Raw genomic sequence first — 13,967 nt, forward strand, 5'->3', positions numbered from 1 at the left:
ACCTGCCTTGAAACCCTTGGCCTTCCTGGAGACTGGCCCTGAGGCCTTGGCGATGCTTTCCGGGCCAGGAGAGCAAAGGACACAGGGTGGGCCTGCATCTTGGCACTGGCCTTCCTCTGGACCCCCTCCTTCAGCCTGCAGCTGGGAGCAGAATGAGCTGCTCTGCCTGACTCACCCGCACTGTCACCTTGAACCCGAGACTCCTCAGCAGGCAGCTTGCGTCAGCCTAGAGGAGTCTGGGCCTGTGACGGGACAGACTTCCAGGTGACACCTGGCTTCTCTCTCTGGGTCAGACCAGAGGACCTGTGTCTGATTAAAAGGGGGCAGCTGGTACTCAGTGTCAGTGAACACCACATGGAAATGCAGGATTGGCTTTGCTAGGTCAGCCAGGACCTTAAGAAAAGTTAGAAATCTGCATTTTTAAATGTGAGATTTCCCACTTTTTAGATGTTGGCAGAATTTACAAAAATCACAACCAGGGAAGAGTTGGCTTGGGGGCTGCCAGCCGACTGCCTCCGCCAGGCAATGAGGAGTCATCAAGGGGTTCAAAGGATGAGTGGACACAATCGAGTTTGTGTTCCAGAAAAATCCTGGGCTGGTGGGAGGTGGCGAATGGGCAAAAATGGGGTGAGGCTGGAGGCCAGAGGACCAACAAGGAGCCCGGGAAGAGAAAGGAAGCTTGAGGCAGCTCAGTGACCTGGGATGGGAAGGAGAGCAGTGACCTACCTGGTGGAAAATGAACAAAGCTGGGAGCGTTCACGTCTCAGAGATGTCCACAGGGCCAGACCAGGTCCCCTGTGAGCAGACCCTCTACCCTCTGCAGAGGCCCTGCTGCCCTGGGAGCCCACACTTCTCTGCGCATGGGAGTCTCCCCCTCTTCATTCCCATCTGCTGTAAACAGGTCACGAGTGTCTCCAATTCCTCCTCCCATGCAGGAAAATTATTGGGACTAGCCCACCAGGACCAATAGTCCTTACAGGGTCTTCCATGCACACCTGTACTCACAGGCATAGGCCCAAGATGAGAGTCTGGAGAACGTGACTGAGGGACTTTTTCCAATATCTCTGCAGCTGGGTGCCCCGCACTGCCTATGGCCCAGGGGACTGAGGACGGGAGAGGGATTAGATGGGTTCTCACCAGGCTGAGAAAGCCTGTGCAGTGCTGGGTAGGTTACCGCCTCAGAGCCACGTATTGCCAGGTAGTAAGTTAGTGACTGAGTCAGGGCACAAACCCGTGTCTGCAATGCCTTGGTCTACTGCTCTCTGCGTTAGACCTGCGGCTCACCTCTCTCCGTCCTTCCAGCTCACCTGCATGGGCGCTCCCTCTGTTGTCCCCCAGCATGTGCCACCTCCCGCAGGGAGTTTTCTTCTGTCCCGCTCCCCACTGCTTTCCCAAACAATCATGAACATTCAACAACTCCCTCCTCATTTACCATTTCACGGATTTCCTCATATTTATAATGTGAATGGTCAAGCTCATCTATGGTTCCATTTTATTTTCACGATGAATAAAACAAGCCTCAGTTTAAATTCTGGTGGCATTATTGCATGGATGCTTCTCTGAAGGCCTTTTGCATGATCACATGCCTTCCAGGACCACAAACTGCTGGCTTTGGAGTGGCCTAAAATATCCTACATGCAGATGATTCCCCAGCAGGGTCCATGGGTCACTGCCAGCTCAGGGAGACTTTCTACGGGTTCATGGTCATGAGTGAAAAGCAAGGACAATGTGGAGAGGTTGCATGTACACATGTGTACATATATGTGTATAGATACATGAGTACATGTGTATGTGGGAGAGAAGCAGACACAGATAGTAAATGCTTTTCATGGTGCTCTGTTCAACTCAAAGGATGGCTCTTTTCCCTCTCCTAGCTTTGAGGGGTTGAATTACTTAATGAAATGATGGTGAAAGAGAACACTATTAATATTTTATCAATATATGTTTGTCAACTCTCTCGGTCACCTAATGTTTTTTAACATTAGACTGATGGGTGAACTGCGTCTGGAGACTGTGCCCTGGAGCAGCTTCTCAGCCAGGGCAGGATTCCCCTTCCAGCGTGGCGGGGGTGGGGCTCGCTATCTTTGGAGGAAGCCTAACTTGGTTTTGGTTGGTTCACATTGCTAGAAAATTCTTTCTTATATGGAACAGAAGATTGGCTTCCTCTGAGACCTATTAGCTAGTCCTAACCCTACAGTCCAGAGTAACAGTTTCTCTTTCATAGTTTCTTCACACATTGGGAGGACCACCATGTGGCAGAAGGGTCGCTGACTTAGCCAGCATTTCTAGGGCCAGTGAACAATATTAGTGAGGGACAGATGAAGGTACAGCTCTAGTTTTTTCCTTCCTATCTGCTACTGCACAGCCCCCTAATGAGGAAAATAGAAACAATGGTAGCTAACATTCAGTGAGTGCTTGTTCTGTGCAAGGCACTGCTGAACACTTTACCGTGTATGCGATCTTCAGTCCTCACAGCTAACCTCTGAGGCTGAGCCCTCATCAGCTGAATCTCACAGAGGGAAACTGAGGCCCATAGAAGTTAAGCAACTTGCCCAGGGTCATAGTGTCAGTGAGGCTGGTGCTGAGCAGTCTGATTCCAGAGCTTGCATTTTTTAAAAAAGATTTTATTTATTTTTAGAGAGAAGGGAAGGGAGAGAGAAAGAGAGGGAGAGAAACATCAATGTGTGGTTGCCTCTTGCCTGCCCCCAACTGGGGACCTGGCCTGCAACCCAGACATGAGCCCTGACTGGGAATTGAACCTGTGACCCTTTGGTTCGCAGGCCAGCGCTCAATCCACTGAGCTACACCAGCCAGGGCAGAGCTTGCACTCTTATCTATGGAACTTTCAACCAGTACTTTAATCACTAGATGTCTTCACTTACCTCTCTTCTCCTCATTGCCGTCAAAGTTAGTAAAATATTATGCCAGAATTGCACCAACAAACCCAAACTGAGGGGACCCATTCACCCTTCGGTTGGACACAGTATGGCTATTAATGCACCTAAGATCACATTGAATGGGTTTGGCAGCAGCACCATACCCTGGGCTCATCCTGAGCTTGCATTTCACTCAACCCACTTTTTTTTTTTTTTTTAAACCAAGTCACCCTATTCTGTGTTTTTGCAATTGGTTTTTGAATGTGAGAGTAGGATTTGGTGTATATATTCTTGTCAATTTTTTTCTACAATTCTGTAAAAAAATAAAAATGGATTTTCATGTGGACATACAGTGACTTGATGGTTTAGAGTGATGGGATTGTAGGCACTTTTACTTTATTGTTGTGATGTTATTGTGCAAGAAATAAAAGCTGATAGAGGAAAATTTGACTTTTTAGTTTTGCCCCGTCCTTTCAGCTTGTTAAAAGCTTTACAACACTCTGGAATTCATCTTCCCCCATAGCCACCATCCTTCCCAGCTTTGCAATGTGTGCAAACTGCTGTATCTTCTTCAAAGGTGCCGCTGTCTTAACAGACAGTCCCAGAGGCCGGGGTAAAGCCCCGCTCCGTGCAGTTCAGTCCGGAGACTTTGTGTTCTGAGTTCATGTATGCTCAGTCGCGATGTGCCAGTACTTTAGAAGAATGCAAGCTGGAGCCTGTTGCCAGCCCGGGGCTAGTTCTCAGATGCTGGTTGTGGATTCCAGCTGGAATAAATGGAGTCCATCATTAAACATTTCCACAGACCTTTTCTGAGGACCCGAGGCATGCTGGGTACTCTGCTAGGTTCCAGGGCTATAGAGACGTATAAGATGCAGTCCTTGTCCTCAGAGACTTGACATCCAGTGATCGGGTCTTGTCTCTGAGGTCATGCGGGTAGTAACAGACAGCCACAAAGGAAGTGCCTCGTCTTGGTAGACATGACCATGAACAAGAAGGGTGTTTTCTTTCCATGGGCACATCACACTACACCCCATGCCTGAGCCTCCTACCTGAAATGCCACCTCTTCCAAGAAGCCTCCCTGTCTTAATTAGAAGGAAAATATTAAAGGTGGGAGTAGGGGGTAGGACATCTCCTCTTCATGTCATTTTGTTGTTGAAAAACCTTCAATGGTAATGTTGTAGGGTGACAGAAAGTTACTAGGTATGCAGATGTCCAATCACTCTGTTGTACACCTGAAACTGATACAGTATTATATAGCAACTATAATTAAAAAATCAAACACTTCAACAGCTCCACAAGTTCACAGCCCAAGCCAGGCCTCTCTGTCTGACCCTTGCAGCTCCAGATGCTCTGGCTGGTGTAGCTTGCTCAGCATTGATCCCTGCTCTGGTCTCTCTCAGGTTGAATGGCCTCTGCATTATCCCAGAGCTCGGTGCACCTCCTCTCATCCTTGCTGGGACTGCACCCCTCTCTCTCCTTTCCACCAGCCAAATCTTACCTGCTCAGCACTCCAAGACCCCAGCCAGGTTTTATGAACGCCCCCTAAGAACTTCCTTGAGTGCTTGGCCCTCTCTGCCTTCGTTTCTCTGTCGAGAGAGAATTACAGTCTCCACCACACAGTTCAGCGCTCCTTTATATATAGTCTTGTCTTATCTAATGTTGTTTATGCAGTTAATCTTGTGTCCCTGGTGAGGTGACAGCACTTCTATAACAGCACCTGTGGATTTGATTCCCGCTGCACCTTGCGAGTGTAAATCATGGCGTGGACACCAGGTGATGTGCGCTGGGTCTTCCTCACTCTTGTCCTTGCTTTTGTTGCTTGATCCCAGAAAGAGCATAAAGGACAGTCACATGATTGACCTTCCCAGTCTTGCCGATTGTTCTCCATGCACATTCTTTTCCTTGCAGACCAACTAGACTCTTCACCTTGGCGTGAAAGTTCTCTCCTCCGTCACCTTTCCACGTCCTTGCCACAAGCAGCAGCATGCGCCTCGGTGTCTGTTTGCTTGTCATTCGCTGCCTTACCCAGGTAGACAGCAGCTTCCACAGGGGCCACCCAGCTCTATCTCCTGCCCGGGGCCTTCTAAGACAGGAGGCACATAAATAATTACCGCTTCGGTCAGTTCCGGGCTCTCCACAGCCGTGCGCCCCTCTTTCTCTGGGATTTCTCTAGGGAAGGGGATGGAACTCACAGAAAGTGAGGCAGCAAGCAGGCGAGAGAGACAGTGAGGGACCCCGTCCCTTTGTGCTGGCCAGCTGCCTCACACGGCCGTTTTGCCCGGGAGTCCCTTGCTCAGGGCGCAGCGCTGTGGGCCCGGGGCTGCGAGCCCGGCCCGGCTCCTGTGACAGAGCTCCTTCTGATTGTGCTCCCACCCTCACCTTGGCTCTCACTCCCAGCAGAATCATGCACGGTCTATAAAAATGTCTTCTCTCCTTGACAGGTGAAGCCGGGAGCAGGACTCGAGGCTTTCTGTCCTCCATGCTGCTTGTCAGAAGAGGGACTGTGGACTGTAAGTAAATTTGGCCAGCGTTTCCCATGGTGACTCATTAAGGTTATGGGTTAAAGACCGGCCCGGAACCTGATCTTTAACAGCCGTGTGTTGTGCAAGAGAAAACTCAGCAGTGGGCTAGCGGGAGTATCAACTACAGTGGACCTCTAATTAGATGAAGTCTCCATGTGACAAAGAACTCTGTGTAATCAGACTGTGGACTGTGTTAGGTGTCCTTGCTGTGTCATGTGTGGCAGAAGTGGTGGAGAGGGAAGCTCTTGAGTTTGCAAGGCTGACCCAGACTCTGGCCCCTGCTGTCTGTGGGCTAAGCCTGGGGGTCTGTGAGAGGGGGACTGGGCTAAGGTCACTGTCCTTGCTTTCACATCTTGTTGCTTCTAGGGTTGGGGTGAAGAAGGACGAGGATATAGCGCTGGTCACTTCCCTTCCCTTCCGTGGTAACGTCCCACCTTATATTTGTGCCTATTGGTTCATACCGGTTCTCCCGCTCGGCGAAGTTCACCCGCCTGTAGGACCCGGCCTCAGTCCAGTCTACTCTGTGGCGCCTTCTCTGGTAACTCCAGCTAGAGGTGATTTTCTTCATCCTGAAATTCTGCGGTATCCACATGCTGAGCACCCCAGGCTGGGAGGGGTTTCCTGGAGGCAGTCAGGGATCCCGCGTCTTTGCATCGCCAGTTCCCCTGCCACCTGGCTGCTGCCCGCAGGTGTGAGCGGGGAGGCCGGTTGCCCTGGCTCCCCACCTGGCTTCCGGGGCTGCCAGAGGCTGAGCTGCTGCTACGCCTTTGATAGTACATTGGCTTCCAACCAGTCCATGGAATTATAAATGATTAACCGTTATCAGCACACATCTTCACCTCTGTGTAAAAATAGATTGACTGTAATGAGTATTTGAATAAATCATAAGAATGGCCGCCCTGCGATCATCTAACATCCTGCCGATGGCTGTCCGGCGAGTGAGCAGGGCGCCGGCTCTCCCGCCTAATGGTCTGCGATTCCGTGCTGGTCGCCTCTGTGATTGACGGCCGGGGCACCTCCTCTCTAGCCCAGGCTCTGGAGCGGTCAGACCCCAGGCCCCGGGGGTGGAAGGGTGCCTCCCCACATCCTGTTCCAGGAAAGCCTGCCCAGGAGATGGGGCTGGGGGTGAGGGAGCCGGAGCAGAAAGATAATGACCTTTGTGAGAATCAATGCCTCCTCGCACCGCAGGTCAGAGGGGCCTCGTAAGTCAAGTCAAGTACGAGGGGAGCAAGCTGAGCGTGAAGCTTAATGAGAGTGGAGTGTGTGCGGGAAACAGGTCTCCATGTTCTCTCCCTGTCCCTGAGGGCAGCCGGGCTCCTGGGCCATCCACACTCAGGAACAGCTCCCTTGCAGGGACACAGTCTTGGGATGCCCCGAGGAACAAGGAAAAGGAGGTTTCTTCAGGGCCCAGGACTCAGACATGGGAAGGGTCAAATGATGTTTCGGGGGTTGAGGGAGAGGCTGAGGGGAGGCAGGTTCAGGGGCCCTGGGACCAGCCTGAAAATCTGGAGTCTGGCAGAGGAGGCCAGGGAAGGCTGTATCTGAGCGAGAAACAGCAACCATTCTTATTTGATTTCAGGGATGTTCCAGTGGGCATGTCTATATAACAAAGCACCCCAAACTTGGTGTTTCAACAATGTCTGTTGTGCTCACATCGTCTGTGAGTCAGGAATTCAAACAGGACCCAATGGGGACAGCTGCGCTCTGATGCACCAGGTCTGGGGTCTCAACTGGGGCAAATCAAAATCTGGGTACTAGAAGCATCTAAAGGCTCACAATTCGGGGGGGGCTGGATACTAGCTGTTGGCTGAGACATTACTGGGCCATCAGCCAGACTCATGTGCTTCTCCATGTAGCTGGGCTTCCTCACAGTCTGGTGGCTGGATGCGGAGGGGGAGCCTCCTGAGACACGGTTAGAGCCAGGAGGAAACGCTGTTGCCTTTTGTGACCTGCCCTCCGAACAGGCGGAGTCAATTCCACCACATTCTCCTGACGGAGGCAGTGACAGAGGGCCCCTCAGCTTACAGAAGGGAACACAGAGCCCCACCAGCACGTCTCAGAGAATCCAGCGCACTGAAGAAGAGCGTGGGGAATGGCGTGCATGCCGTTGCAGCCAGCTTGGAGAACACGGTTGATCCCCCTCAACTAGTCTTTGTCGAGTCTGGCACGGCATGCATGGCCTATCTATTTCCAAGGACAGGTTAAAGAAACCCTCACCTTAGGTAGTGAAACTGACCCTAACCCACAGAGTATCCGGGTTTAAAGGGCCCGCCAGAGACCATGCAAGTCTTCCTCCCGAGGTGGGACTTCCTGAGGTTATTCTGGTGTCTGAGGTACTGAAGTTGGAGGAAGCCCCTACCTTTTAGTCCATCTCTAAAACTAGATCCAAGAGCAGGTCTAGTTTGCAACCCACAGTTTGACGTGCAGGTCTGGAGAAGAACTTGGCTCTATGACCAAGGTCTCTATAAGCCTTGAGCCCTCATTCCCATCCAGGGCTCTCCTCACACACACCCCCCCGCCCCCAGCTCTGTGGCCTTCCAAGCTGGGGTAGGTTCCAGCTGAAGATCAGGACTTATGAGGCTGCGGGGCTGTTCTGGGGACAGGAGGTCTGAGCAGCCCTTCTTTCCTGTCCCCCACGTCCTCTGTCTCCTTCTTTCCCCCTGACACACATTATAACCTGTGTGTGTGTGTGGTGGGGGTGGGGTGGGATAGTCCCAAAGGACCAGGCTCCTTTCCTTTGTTATTTCCCCAACCCAGATGCAGCTAACTTTTGGAAGAGAACCTTAGTGCCCTGGATGCCTTGTTGTGACTTCAGGGGATAGAAATAAAACTCAAGCAAAGAGTGGACACAGAACCCACCCATTCTCCTAGAGGACCAAGATCTGAGAGTGTCTAATGCAGAAAGGGAGGGGCAGGGAAGGGAGGGAAAGGTGGGCCTGATTTTGCTGGAAAGGTGCTGGCATTTGGGGGAGTCTTGGGAGTCTTCCATAAGTCAGCTTACTAATAATAATAATAACCAATATTTATTGAGCACTTACTACATGCTGGACACCAAGCTAGTAAGCACTTGATTGCATTTGCTCATTAAACCCTTACACTATATTATGAGGTACTGTTATTATTTTTGAACTATATAGAAAAGCAGAGGCTCAGAGAACACCAGAAACACCCTAGTTAGGGACGGAATTGAAATCAAATTAGGAAACCACTTCACTGTGTGGCTCCAAGAGCCTCAGTTCACTCTCCTGTAAGATGGGGATGTCTGATTACGTCAGCTCCAATGTCACCTTCAGTTCTGAGATTCTAAATGTGCACAAAGGCTTCTGGGAACTTGCTTAGATATGTCTAAAGTGGGGGTCCACTTTCTTGAAATGGGTCTGTCTGGAAGCATGTAATGATTTTCCGTTCTCTCCTTTCCCTTGCTGTGAAACTTAGGTCAGGAAACAAATGTTTGATTTGGGCAGGTGAAGGAAACAGATAAAAGCAGAAAGATCATTTGTATTTTCAAGGCTCCAATTTGGGGGGGAGGGGGGATAATACATTGGGTCTGAAGTCCAAAGCTGGGTTTGAATCCCAGCCTGTGACTTAGGACCCTGGGCACATCTCTTAGGTCTTTGATTACTCATCTCTGCACTGAAAATGGGCTTGTGCTCACTCCACAGGACTGCCGTGGGGCTGGAGGAAGTCCCGCCTGTGACGGCAGTAGATCCGTTCCTGAACACAGTAGCTGCTAAGAGCAGTTCAGCCATTCATCCACCCAGTAAATGAAAAGTGGGGCTGGAGATTGTCCCTCTCCGTTGCTTCTGACATAGATGGTCAAGAATCTTTCCTTTAACGGTACCCTCCATAAAAGTTCACTCATAAACTATTGATGTTTTAATAATACACATTAGCATCTCGCCCTTTGACAAATGAATATTGAATGAGCAATAAAGAGGCAAAAGAGTAACCAGGTATAGCACTATGGGGAAGCTGGAATCATGAGTAGTTGTCAGAGGGAATGTGCCCTTTCAGGGCCCTGTGACTCACCTCTCTCCCCAGTGACCCATAGGAAACAGTCGGTAAAAGGAGCTCAGATTCCAGCTCAGCCCAGCTCAGTCTGAGCACAATTTGCCCTTAGTTTTCTTTCACTTGCCTGGAGGAGGCTCAGTGTGGCTGGTGTGGCTCAGTGGATTGAGCACCAGCCTGCGAACCACAGGGTTGCCAGTTCAATTCCCAGTCAGGGCACAGGCCTGGCTTGTGGGCCAGGTCCCCAGTTAGGGGCGCGCAAAAAGCAACCACACATTGATGTTTCTCTCCCTCTCTGCCTCCTGTGCTCTCTCCTGCTTCGTAAATTGAAAGTCTGCAGACAGATTGCGTGCCCACAAGAAATCTCCTTTCTCCACCAGGTTTTGATGGCGCCCGTGCTTGGGGTGTGTGTTAAGGTTTATAAGACACAATTTCCTGCCCTGCTGCCAGCTCCTGCTCCCTGCCCCGCTGCCACAGCCTCCAGTTTGTCATCGCCTCCATCTGGGCTGGGAGTCCTCACGTGTGCAGAGAACAGTGACAGGGGCCCTTCGTTGGTCTGGCTTAATTGGGGTGATTTAATGGCATTTCTGGCAGATTCAGATTTATACGGCTTTCTGAGCTGCAAATCTGCTTTCTAAATGTAGAATTTTTGTGGAGTGGTAAAAAATAATGGCTGTTCTGTGATTCCTGCCTCCTGAGCTAGGAGATTGCAATTTACATTATGCAAATAGACATTATGCAATCAAGGCACTTTAGCAGGAATCTGGTGGCAGAGAGGCCGCTGATGAGATGCCAAGGTCTGCAGCCCCAACCAAAGGGGCTCTGGAAGAGGGAGACTAAGTGGGGGTGGGGGTGGGGGCAGGAGGCAGAGGCTGGTGCTCTGGCCCAGGGAAGCCAAGTGGAGCCTGCCCGGAGGTGCACACAACCGGGGAGCTGCCAAAGCGACTCTCTCAATTAATGGCTTTGTTTAATCATACCCCCTGTCCAGAGGACTATTGTCTTACGGATAATTTCGTTTGCCTAACGAGATTTTGCTAATTAAATCTCCTTTCAGTTGGTGTGACTGTGCCTGCAGCTTCTCCATAAACCTTTCTGGAGGGGACTGGGGAAGGAGGACCAGGAGTCTGGGGAGGGAAGAGAGAGAACGGAAGGGAGAAGTTTCCCTGCAGCAGACAGGAGAACCAGAGAGGCCTGGCACAGGGTTTGGAAACTGCAAGGTGGCTGCCACCGCCCACCTAGCCTTTCTTTCCCGCTTGCTGGAAACCAGCCCCCTTCCTTTTTTTTCTTCCTCTGTGGCTCCATTATCCCTTCCCAAGTTCTTCCTGAATCTCTGGGAGGGTCTGAGGATTTTCAGGTACTGCTCTGAGTAGCCCTGGTTGTGGTTGGGGGGGGGGGCACAGCGGGGCGGGGGATGGGCAATGGTGATGCTGAAACCAGTGATGATGTGGGAACCACTCTCCTTGCCTTTGCTGTTAGCCAGTCAGTCTGACTCTTCAGAGAGGAAAAATTGCTCCAAAACTGATCATTTCTCCAGGAATAATCGCATGAATCAAAGAGGAGAATACCTCCTCTCATTCACTTATCATCAGAGTCAGCTCAGGACAGCCTCCTGGGGTTGGAGAAGCTAGTGCTGCACCCACAATAGCTGGAGCCTAATTAATGCTGCTGTATCTGCCTGTGCCATGCTTGTGCTCCATCTCCCCCAGTGGCTCTTCACTGCCTACAACTTCCTGGCCTGGCTGACCTTGGGCTGGGCAGCTCAACCCTGTCCAGGTGTCCAGTTTTATCTCCCATGCCCTTGCTGCCCCCTCTTCCCTGTTACTTACAGATGCTCATACATGCGGCCACTCTCCTACCCCTGACACCCAGATATGCTGGGTCATCCAAAAGCTCTCTGTAGCTGCATTCCTCAGGGCTTTGGCACTGCTGTTTCCTCTGTCTGGAACCACCCTGGCCTGGATATCCCTGCTCCATTTGTAATACCCAGCTCAAATATCCTCCTGTGGTACCTCCTTACAGAGCTTCCCCTCTCCTGAAGCATGGCTGCAATCCTTGTCCCATATGTCATTGCAGGACCTCAGTTGTGGTTTCTGGCTATCCAAGCTGAGGACTGAACCTTATTCTTCTCCTAATCACAGTACCTAGAATCATGCCTGCCTATGACAGGCACGCTACGAGGTTGGTCAAGTGATAAGATGGATGACTGAACCAAGCAGAAGAGGGTGAATGGTGGAGAGGCACTGTCTAGAGGGCTCCCCAACCCCGGGACAGATGGTGGTTGGGGATCAGGAGCTGACTTCAGTGGAGAATGTGCCGAGTTGCCGGGCTGTCTGTCATCTTTACTGTTACCGTTACTTTCGGGGTGGGAAGGCCCTAATTCCTTCTGTGTGCTGGGCCCTGTATCAGGTGACAGCGTCTCCTGGCACACATTCTCACCTGGATCCTAAGGAAGGTGTTGTTTTTGTAGAGGAAACTGGGGGTCCCTTGCCCTCATTAGAGGACAAAGTAACTGGGCCCACAGGATCTACCTGCACTAGACAAAAGCTCCTAGCTTGCCCACCTCCCCTCCCCACCCATTACCCCTCCCTCCATGCGTCCACTCACCCATCCATCTGCCCACCTAGTCACCCTTCCTTATCTAAGTCACACCAGAAATGTGTCACACGCTTGCTGCCCATGAGGCCAGATCTCACACATGCGGGAATCCCTGTGCATCTGGCAAAGCTCAGCCCATACAGGGCGGCCTCAGGTGGCTAACTGGATGCTTACCCAGCCAGTGGTAGGGACATCAGGGTGGAGGAGTCTGCAGTCCATGCTGGGGGCACAGGGACATCCCCAGAGAACAGCTCAGACCTTCATGTATAATAAGGGTGTGTGCATGTGCAATGTGCATACGTGTCCTATGTGTACAGGCTGTAGTGTGTACGTGTAAGCATGTGTGCGTGTCCATGTGTGCGTGTGTGACTGAGTCTGTTTTGAAGAGAGTGGCTCTGTGGCTCTCTTACTTCCTGACTTCCAGTGCTTTGCTTTCCGCCTTGGCACTTCCCCTTTGCTCAAGGTATGTCTGCCAGTATCTGTCTCTTCATCTGGGCTTTTAACCGTCCCAGTATCCCCACCATGCCATGCTCCAAGTCTGAAATGTTCTTCAGCACATAGCAGGTGCTCAGCCAATGTTCCGTGATGCCCCAAGTGGTTGAGTGGATGGAGTGAATGATGGAACGAGGGAACGAGCAGCCGCTATGATGTCGGACTGGAGTTGAGCCCTGGCGCTGTCATTTACGTACGGGAACCTGGGGTTTAATTTTCTCACCCAGAAAACAAGAATACTAACTCTACTTCTTCTAGCTTTCTCAGAGGGTTGCTGGTGGAAGATTATAGGAGATATGTGAAAGTGTTTTATAAACTAGAAAGTGCCACACAAGTATAAGAGGTTGTTATTATAATGATTAGTACACTTGAAGTGAACATTGTGTTTGAGAATTAGGGATTCTGTTTTCAGGAAAATGCAATCGCCCAGGCCTGATTTGAACTCTGAGGCATGCAGAGCAATCCTTACAGAAGCTCATTCCAGATCTGCCCAGCTACAGAAACTTTCAGGGGCTGGAAGGCTGGTGAAAGCGGCCCATCTTCATGTAGGCCACTTGTCCCCAAGTGGCCCACATCGATGGTCTGTCCTGGGGCTGGCTCTACAATTGCCTAGACTTGGGGCCTCATTATCTCAGCATATGCTATTGCCTCTGCCAGAATGCTTTCCCCCTCTTCTGCAGTGGCCTTTTGACCCCCTCTGCCAAGGTGCCGCACTGACCCCTTCCAGGGACGTGCACGCGTCCCTGAGGACATTTATCACAGAACTGTTCACATCTGCCTACCCCGACACAGCATGATGAACCGCTAAGGCAGGTACTGAGGATGAGTGGATGGATGGGAAAGGGCAAAGGGGAGGGTTGATGTCTGGCAGACACCCAGGATTTGAGAGGCACCCTAAGCTCTAGGGGAAGGTGAGGAAGAAGAAGCTTCAGAGAACTTAGCACTCACTACCTTACAAACCGCCCCCCCACACACACATTTCTGAGTGGTATTTCTCACCTTCCCTCCTGCCCAGAAGGTCAAAAGGGCTGATCTTCCGTGGGGTCACTGGGCCTGGGGACGCCAATCTCAGATAGGCAGCGAGGCGTGCGGGCTGGAGCTCAGTCCTGAGGACAGGGTGATACCTGCTGACCCCTATAGGTGAGCAAGTTACCCACCTGGGGAAGCAGGTGTTGCTTGCTTCCATCACAGCCCTTCCAGATTCTGTCTCTCTGAGCCGGCCCCAGCTGGTGGGGGATCTGCTAGAGGCCCTCCCAGGGACCAGCTCCCTTGCCTTGTCCCTGTGTTTGGAGGCATCTTGCCCCCACCCCGCTCTGGGCCTCCCCCTTCGCCCCCACTCCTCGCCACTATCCTGGAGCCCCAGGCAGCCACAGCAGAGTGCCAGAGGCTGGAAGGCTTTTCATTACCGAATGCACTGAACCTGTTTGTGAGTGTTTTGCAAAGTGTTTAATCCAAGGTGTTCCCTCAATTAAA

The 13,967-nt window shown here is 51.4% G+C and overlaps 1 protein-coding gene across 1 annotated transcript in view; it reads left to right on the top strand.

Annotated features, from left to right (window-relative positions):
* The window catches only part of PKNOX2 (PBX/knotted 1 homeobox 2), a 239,233-nt gene that overhangs the window by 53,928 nt on the left and 171,338 nt on the right, over positions 1-13,967 (top strand). Inside the window, exon 2 of the mRNA XM_090290476.1 lies at positions 5,319-5,387. The gene's annotated coding sequence lies outside the window, so the exon portion shown is untranslated. The remainder of the gene's footprint in view (positions 1-5,318; positions 5,388-13,967) is intronic.

Source organism: Furipterus horrens, unplaced genomic scaffold (genome assembly GCF_987537825.1).
Source record: "Furipterus horrens unplaced genomic scaffold, mFurHor1.1.pri manual_scaffold_11, whole genome shotgun sequence".
In the NCBI taxonomy this organism is placed as follows: domain Eukaryota; kingdom Metazoa; phylum Chordata; class Mammalia; order Chiroptera; family Furipteridae; genus Furipterus; species Furipterus horrens.